General features: G+C 31.2%; 1 long non-coding RNA gene across 2 annotated transcripts; it reads left to right on the top strand.

Moving 5' to 3' along the window:
• The first annotated feature begins 7,093 nt into the window (after window positions 1-7,093).
• LOC130497594 (uncharacterized) lies at window positions 7,094-8,990 on the top strand. 2 transcript variants are annotated; one of them, XR_008936600.1, is made up of 4 exons: window positions 7,094-7,287; window positions 7,546-7,663; window positions 7,744-8,334; window positions 8,605-8,990. It is a non-coding gene; the product is annotated as an uncharacterized LOC130497594 (long non-coding RNA). The 2 variants fall into 2 exon arrangements; XR_008936599.1 differs by having other exon boundaries at window positions 7,546-8,334.
• The last annotated feature ends 271 nt before the right edge of the window (window positions 8,991-9,261 follow it).

Below are 9,261 nucleotides of genomic sequence, written 5' to 3'. Positions count from 1 at the left end.
ATTTATAACTCCATGCCATTGATATATTTTTAATATACTTTTTATTTAAATCAAAACTAAATCTATTTAAACTTAACTAAATCTACTTAATCTAACAATAGAATCTCATATACTTAAACAAGCCCTTAATTTTAGCATGAAATTGTTTATTGTATATTGTTTTTTTCTATTTTTTAATTTTTTCATTTCTGTTGTGATCTAAAAACGAGTTAATAATTTTATCAGAAAAATCAATACTATTAAAACACAAGGAACTTTTTTAAAACCATCTTGAAGTTTTGAAGTATTTATAACTCCATGCCATTGATATATTTTTAATATATTTTTAATTTAAATCAAAACTAAATCTATTTAAACTTAACTAAATCTACTTAATCTAACAATAGAATCTCATATACTTAAACTAGCCTTTAATTTTAGCATGAAATTGTTTATTGTATATTGTTTTTTTCTATTTTATAAACATAAAAATATTTCAATATATTTTTAATATACGAAATTAAATTATTATTATTAGAAAATGTGAAAATATTAATATCTTAAAATATTTATGTATTGCAGTTATCATTTAAATGGCCACATTAATGTTAATTCTTATGTTATCTGATTCATATTTTGGTTTTATAATTAACCTTTCAAATATATAATATAACATTAGCTTTAATTTGTTTTTTTTTATTTTTACAAGAAACGACCAAAATTAAAATTGAGATCAATATATATGATTTAGGCAAATTTTTTTTTAAAAAAATCAGTTAATTTAATACGGTCACAATTTAAATCATTGTATATTTATTTAATAAAAATAAAATATTTAAATATTTAGGATTTATCAACCATACATCAACATAACTTATATCTCAGACCAAAAATTTAGGATTTATCAAACATACATTAATTTATTAAATATTTTACATAGACATTAAATTTATAAATTAACAAAGCACATAATGTCAAAATTTAGTTTAACATTGTTTAAGTGGACTTTTTATAGAAACAAATATTAATATAAACTCATTAAGTTTAACAACTTTTAAATAGGTTTTCGGTTAAAAACCTTTTTTAAATGTGATTCTACTTAAAGTTAGTGAAGACCATATTAACCCATATATATATATATATATATATATATATATATATATATATATATATATATATAAGGTTATTTTTGAACATTTTTCAAAAAATTTGTTCGGCTTTCAATGCGGGTTGAATTTGATATTGGTTTTTAGATTTAACATGTTATGAACCATTCGATTATATAGGTCAGGTCTAATAGAGTATCAAACTTGATTTTCGGGTCAATTACGAGTCAGGTTTTCTGGATACGAGTATTCTTGATTAATTATATTAGTTAACTATGAAAAAATATAATATGTTATAATATGTTGTATACTTTAGAAAAAAATTTTAAATTAACTTCTGAAATGCATATGTCACAAATGTATAGTTATGCAATTTGACATATTTAATATAGTTATCAAAAATTATATTTAACTAATACTAAAACACAAATATGATTATAAAAACATCACAAATATAAAACTAAAATTTTCAAAAAATAAAATAAAACAGAAAATACCCGTCCTTTGTTAGGACGGGTCAAAAATCTAGTAAAATAACTTATTTGCCAAATAACCAGAAAAAGTAATTAGATTTTTGGTTAGAGGTTGGACAGAGATATAAAGGGAAATGAAGATAGAGAATGTGTTTTTAGATAGTGAAATTGAAATTTTTGTACGTATATAGAGGTTGACAAAAAAAAAGTATTTATATAGGAGCAAATTTTCCTAAGTAAATCTATAATTCAGGTTCAATAAATCTATCAGATTTTGTATATGATCTGAATCCGTACATTTAATTCTCTATTTCATATTAAACGTTTTAGTATATGGGCTTTGTTTTCGATTTAAATTTTGCAAAAAAATAATAATTATTTTCAAAAAGTTAACATTTTTTAGATATTGATCATCCTAAAACATATAAAACAACTATTAAATACTTTTTTAGAAATAACTATTAAATATTGTTTCAAAATGCATTATATAAAATTTATGATTAAATTTTATATCATAAAATTAAATATTTAAAAATAAATAATCCCGCGTTTTTAAAACGCGGGTCAAAATCTAGTATACAATTAAAGTTTAGCCGATTGTTTGGATAGAGTAGAGCGTCTTTTTATCATCTTAAATGCCATTTTAAAAATTAAATACACTTTTTGATCAAAAAAATAACTTTTATAAATTTCAACGTTAATATAACTGTCAAACTACCTTAATTTCATAAAACAACTTTTTAAAAATTCATTCATTCAATGCTCTTAAACATGGCTAGTTGAAGACACAATAACAAGTTTCATATGCACTTATGCAGAATTTGTTTTGCTAAAAGGTATGTAACCTCGTTTTTCTCTCTAGAGATCTAGGCAAAGAAAACAAATTTAAAAGAGAGAGATAGAAATAGATCTAATATCAGCAATAATGTCATAAAATTTAGCAAAGTGGCTGTTTGAGTTTAGAGCTTTGATAAGCTGAGAGGAGTCTTATTCACAACAAATTTGAAAGATGGAAAGTTCTCTATATATTAGGATGGCTGATCTGAGAACAAGATCTTCAGCCATAAGAAGAGAGTTGACAAATCGCGTAGGGAAAGAAAAGGAGGAAGTTTCGTATGATTTTTCGTTGTCTAACCTAATCATGCAATCTTCATTGTTTCACTCTAAGCTGTATTTGACCTGACAACAACTCAATCATTTTGTGTTGATATTGTAATGGTAAATTTGTATTATTGATTTGGATTCTACACCATTATGTTGCTGCTGCAATTGTCAATGAGATGTTGTCTTCTATCGAGAATTTTTGTTATCTAAGATGAGAGTGTTCCTTGATTTCCAAATTTTCCTGAGGAGCCAAGGCCTAGAGATCCAGTCAACACTCATGTCAGAGGTAAACACTGTCTAGAACAGAGGCTATTCCAAATAGTCCGCAAATAATAGTTCTGATGTAATCAATGTTCAGTTCAGAGTCTTCAGAACAGAGGTTTAGACTTGTTTCACAAAGTTGCAGTGACGAAACAGATGATTTATAAATTCATGTAAGTCACATCTTTTGCCTTTTTTATCAACATCTATGTCTTTGGACTAGTTTTTCTCCTGTTGGAAAGGCTTCATGGAATGCTTTCCATATAAAAATCTTAACTTTAGGAGCAGTATTAAGATTCCAAACATGCTTCTTCCAGTTGAAGCTCTGATCAGTGTGGGGTGGAACAATTAGTTTGGATTGCATTGAGAGGGCCGCCTTGTATCCAGACTTCGTGGAGAACTCCCAAGACGTAGTGTCCGGAGCCCCAGTCAAGCTTGGTTTAATCGATAGGATCATGTGTTCCTCAAAAGGAAGTACTAGTCTAATCTTTCTGATATCCCAGTCATTCACCTCTTGTAGGAAAGGTCTGAAAGAGAGAGATTATGAAGGTGCACAGGTGGTGGTCCCATTGGTCTTGTCTGTTCGGAAAGACTGGGATTCCAAATATTAGTGTTGTCACCATTTCTAATGGTCTATCTGGAATTGTTCAAGATGATATCACACCGTCATGATCCCCCTCCATCCATGAGAGCAAGAGCTTTGGATCTAGCAAGAAAGAAAGCTTTCAGAATAGCAGTATTTTCCCAGCAGGGTTCTTTCAAGAAGGATTTCCAGGTGATTAAGCAATCTACATCCTAACTTAGTGAAGAAGGCATAGTTGATACTTTGTAGATCCCTGAATTCCAGTCCCCCATGATATCTCGGGAGTGTTAGTTTGTCCCAAGAGATCTAAGAATTCTTCTTAGATTTTGTTTATCCCACCAAAATCGGATAAGAACTGGTTGGATCCTTTTGAAAAGAGAAATCGACAGTTTGAAACAGAACACTGCACTGCGATAGAATAGGAGATAGTACACTCCGTAGCATCGTCATTTTTCTAGCCCGAGAGAAGTACATGTTAAGCCATCTGCATGCCATATTCTTGATTCGCTCTACAATATATGAGAATATTTGTGTAAATCAAAGCAAATGAGATATCCGTAAGTATCCGCAAATACCCGCAAATATCTATTTATTTTTTGGATATCCGTTTTTTCGAATATCCGTAGTTTTCCGAAGCAAAGCAAATCGGAAAATTAGATATCCGTAAAATTCGAAGTAAATCACAAATACTTCCAAAAACCCGGATATCCGGTCCGTACTCATGCCTAGTGATTGATATTTCATATTTGCATTTTTTGCTTGTAGTGTAAACTACTTCATCTTACTAAAAAATTCTACAATAGTTATGAGCATCTTCTAATTGTCACCATTCACCTTCGTACAGAAAAACATATTTTATTGATATTAACATTTTCTTCCTTAAAAAAAAAAAATTCACAGATGAATTTCCAAATATATATACATGGATATACTAACAGATAACATGACAAATGATTCACAACTGGTAAGTCAAATAACTAATTATATTCTCACACAGATAAGATAATGGTACTTTGTCTCCGAAAACTCCATTAGTCCAACAGTTTAACAGTTCACTAATGCTTTTATACAGGAAGCTTGAGGTTCAAACTTTAAAAAACGCAAATTTTGCAAATTATAGATAAATAGGTTATAAGAGATCTCCAACATGTTGTATAGCGTATTATCGGACATAGATTTCACAGGATGGCTCAAGTAGCGCAATCACACATGTATTCTCATATTGTGATAGAATTGTCGGCTGTAAAATCGTATATGTAATATTTTTCATTGATGTAATATATAATTAATCAGACGTAAAAAAATAATACTAGTATTTTGTTTACAATTCACAAAGCCTTAGGTATAGACAGAGTTTGTGTATGCGATTAGAAAGTAATAGCTTGCATATATGCAAGTTTTTAGCAGCTTAATGGATCAACCAAACGTTTTGTAAGGTACAACTAGAAAGAAATGGTTGAAACTTGAATCTAATAGGAAACAAGCAGAATGTCCCATATGGTTGGGAATAGAAGCTGCAGAAAATTATATTTTTAGTTTCAAAAACAAACTAAAAGGTTTAGAAAAGGAGAAAAATAAGACAAAAGCAAATTAGGAAATTTTGGAAACAAACAAGCTTAGAATACTATTTATGTCGTTAAAAGCATGTATTATTGTCACCGAAATCACAAGTGGACTCCACGACTCACCCAGAAAACAAGATAACGAGAAGCAATAATTAATAAAAGAACTCTTTTTCAAAAAAAATTAATAAAAGAAAAATAATCATTGCTTCTTTTCTGTGTCAAATAATATTATAACTCAATGCTGCTGTGTGTATTTATGAATTAAAAATGGAATCTCAGGATGTATTCAATTAAATGTTTGATGTGATTTGATTTTTAACGAAACTTTAGATTATTTACATAAGTTGTAGAAATTTAGGTGATCTTTGTTAAATTACTCTAGAATATCATATAAAATTATGAAATTTGAGCTTTATTTTTTTTAACTAGGAAACTCCACCCAAACACATTAAAATCATCTGGAAACTTTAAAACTACAATTTAAAATATTTTTAATAAAAATGAATTTCATAGTACTTTACGAAATATCAAGTTTAATAACAGTGGATTTTAAATAAATTTTTAAAATTCATGCTTGAATAATAGTGAATTTTTTATTTTAATACAAATCACCTAAATTTTTTATTTGAATACACCCCCTACATGATTTGTATGAAACATGTTTTCAAGTTCTTTAGGAAAGTGAAGATTTCTTTTATTTTTTTTTACTATATTATTTGGAAAATTTATCTAAGGATATAATTGGAATGTATTTTTTGGAATAAAAATTTCCTGAATGCATAATTCATTTTTATCTCACGAAATATTCATCAATGCAATGACTATATTTTTATCTCATTTTATATTAATTTTTTATCATTCCAAAAAAATAACAACATTCATTTAAAAACATTATTCCCAATAAAACTAGTTAGAGAATAAATGAAATAATAATTCCATTAATTGACATTCTTTTAACTTCACTTATTCTTTTTATTAACATCCAATTTTTTTTTGAACACATATTAACATTCAATTATGGCCTAAATTTCTTATTAAGTAAGAGTAGCTCCATTGCAAACTCTAATGAAGTATCTATTTATATAAAAGAAGGTTTCTTTCCCTCCTGTTGACACGTCGACAGACAGGCTGGAAATTCGTTTATCCACGCGTCGACACGTGTCCATTTCCGCCAAACCGCACCGTATCACTTAAAGGTCTGCGTGAAGGGCTTTTCATTTTGGTCTCCGTTCGGGCTTAAGATGTCGTGAGCCCGTCTTGAGTTCATCACTTCTCTATGTGCGACGGAGGCGGTGACGTATGGGATTCTTCCCGCGACGTGAAACTGTCTGATTAATGGCTATCTTTAATCCCATTGATTCACAGCTCCAATATCTGTCTTCAAAGCGTTGTTTAGATCTGAGGGTCGGTGTGATTTCGGTATAAATATATGTGAGATCCCTCACCTTGAACTCATCTTTGACTATTCTCCCTCTTCTCTGAAACTTCTTCTCCTACTTCTTCATGAGTTACTCCACCAACAGCGTCTCTCTTCCTCTGATTACGCCTCCCTTTCCTCTGGCCACCAGGTTCCCCGCTTTTTTATCACCCTTTGATCTGAGGAAATCTGTTTCCCTTTTGATTTGATAAGTTGTCTATGATTGAAGAATCCCTTTTCTGGTCTTTGCTTTCTACGCTACTTCATTGCATAAAGTCTTTGTCTTTTTCCTCGAGTTAGGTCTTGCCTGAACTCAACGTATTAATATTATTTCGCACATTATAAGACCTATTAACTTAAATTTTGTTGTTCACGGGTTCAGTTGCAAAATTACTTCTTTTTTATAAAAAGAACTCTCTTTTTTGTATAAAGTGTTTGCATTGTACTGTTAAGAAGAACCAGAGCCCTTGCTTAGACCATGTGTGAATGAAATCAAATATCAACCAAAGTTCTCTGTAGCTTTTGTTCCATGTCATCAGAAATTAGCCTATTATCTCTGTTTTGTGGCAACCAATGTGTTTTTTTTTTGATGATTTTGTAGTCTCTTCAGAGGAGTCAAAAGATCGGAGATGCCAACCGAGCCATCGTCCGCGAGTCCCGTCACTGGCACGACGTCTTCGGGTCAGCTATCTTTGTGATCCACCTCATATGCTTAGGCTTCGTGCTCGCGGTGCTTGGACTCAACATGTTTACTTGCATCATGTATTGGCATATAAGGTGATTTGGACATTCTAATTAGGTAAATGTAACATTTATATTTGTTATGTTTTATGATCTATTGATTTCATTTTATGTTCTTTTATTAAAGAAGAGTGATAGAGCAATGAATAACCTTTTAGATATTGTAAGCTTTCGTTGTACAGTAGTGCAGTACTTTTGCTTATACAAACATGTATTCACATTGCTGATAAGCTTTGGAGTAATTCAGGAATTCAGAAATAAATACAGTAGAGGTGAGTTTTTATATTTCCTGAATCTATTTATTTTAATTTACTAGAGAAAGCGCGGGCAAGGCATAACGGAATATTGCTGGAAAACGCCACTACGATGATCTCTAGATTGACGGTTGGCTTTATATTGATTACCCTTCAGATATTTACATCATCGCTCATCGGGTAAGTATGAAAAGGATTCTACCATGTTCCTCTGATTAGATTAATCTAAACTCCTTTGTGTTGACCTCCTCTGATGGTAGAAACGCTGACACCAAAGAAGTTGCTTATTCTAGCTCTTCAGGAAGCTGAGAGAAATGGAAATAGCATATATATTATCTGCCTTATCCGTGAGTACAATTATTCCTTCCACTCAAGCCCTTTGATTAGTGTTCCGGATTAGTCTGGGGCTTTATTTAACTGCTACTGGTTACAATATGAACCTTTGTGTCCATGTATGTGAAATAACTACTGCCCAACCCTTCCTTTGTTTAGTCATGTGTTCTCCACAGTACAAATGTTGTGAAATAGATGTTCCCATTATCGAGGAGATACGCCATACATGTTCCACCTATCTGTTATGCTTCCATCGTGGCATTAGTTTGTTTTGTTTCCATGATAAGGTGGCTAAGATTTGATGCTTTTTGATCAGGTGGCTAATTGATGCTCACTGCAGGTTTCAACTGAATGATCACTTTGGTTTACCCCAAAAGAGAGGGACTAGCTTAACTTTTTCATTGAGTGTTATCATCATTAAGCCTTGCGCTACAGGTCAGACCCATCGAATATGCTCCCTGTTTTATAAGTACCACACTGTGCTCTTTGGTGTCTGGAGGAAAAAAATCTGCTCTCAGGTATAAATAGATATATGGATTATGTTGCCATTTAAAACAGAATTCATATAGTTCTAAGCACACAAATGCATATGCTAATTTGAAGGTTCATCGCAATTGAACTCTTAAATGTCTGAGAGGTTCTCTATAGTTCCATCGTCAGGCTTCCCAAGTTTAATCTTTCTCCAAGTTATAAGTATTTTTCCCTATTACAGTTTTAAATTCCACTCTCTTTTTATCTATGTAGTAGCATATTGAAAACCTTATGTGATAAGAATCTATCATTCTCAGAATTCAAAAAGTTTCCATATGGCGGAAGGGATGTAACACTTCTGAAGTCATTTGAGTTCCAGGACCTTTAATCACGTGGTCAGTCGTTACCGTTTCAATTTCAACAGTGGTCACTCCACTTTGGGTCAGCTTGCACTCAATTACATGCCAGTTAAGTTCAAGTTTCTTGAGCAAGAGCGTGCACTCGAACAGCACCTCTCAATTTAGTTATAGAGATCCTGAAATGGAGTGAGGAGACAACAAATATTTGCGTGAGTGTATACTCTATGTACAGCACTTATCAAGTTCTTCTCAAATCAGTGTATTCAAATTAAAAACAAGTCTAATGTAAATAGTCACCATTATCTGAACTGGTGATTTCTACATATTGATCTTAATTGATTGAGATTCAGTTCACAGCATTCATTTCTTTTTTTTGAACTTGACCATTGCAGCTATTTGCAACTAAACCATGACTTGAACCCCTCTTAATCATCAACTGTTCTCATTTTTTCATTTTTGACTAATCGACTGTTCTATAATGAACGCTGACATCATTTTAACAATTATGTCTCTTGTGGGATCACCGGGACAATATTGACTGCCTCACTCCACCAGAAATCTAATGTTCCTCCAGTCTGTGAAACAAAACAACCCATCCTTTGTAAGTTTAACAAA

This window comes from Raphanus sativus, chromosome 7 (genome assembly GCF_000801105.2).
Source record: "Raphanus sativus cultivar WK10039 chromosome 7, ASM80110v3, whole genome shotgun sequence".
NCBI classification, from domain to species: Eukaryota; Viridiplantae; Streptophyta; class Magnoliopsida; order Brassicales; family Brassicaceae; genus Raphanus; species Raphanus sativus.
Note: the sequence above shows the minus strand (reverse complement) of the source record. Positions and strands in the feature narration are given on the sequence as shown.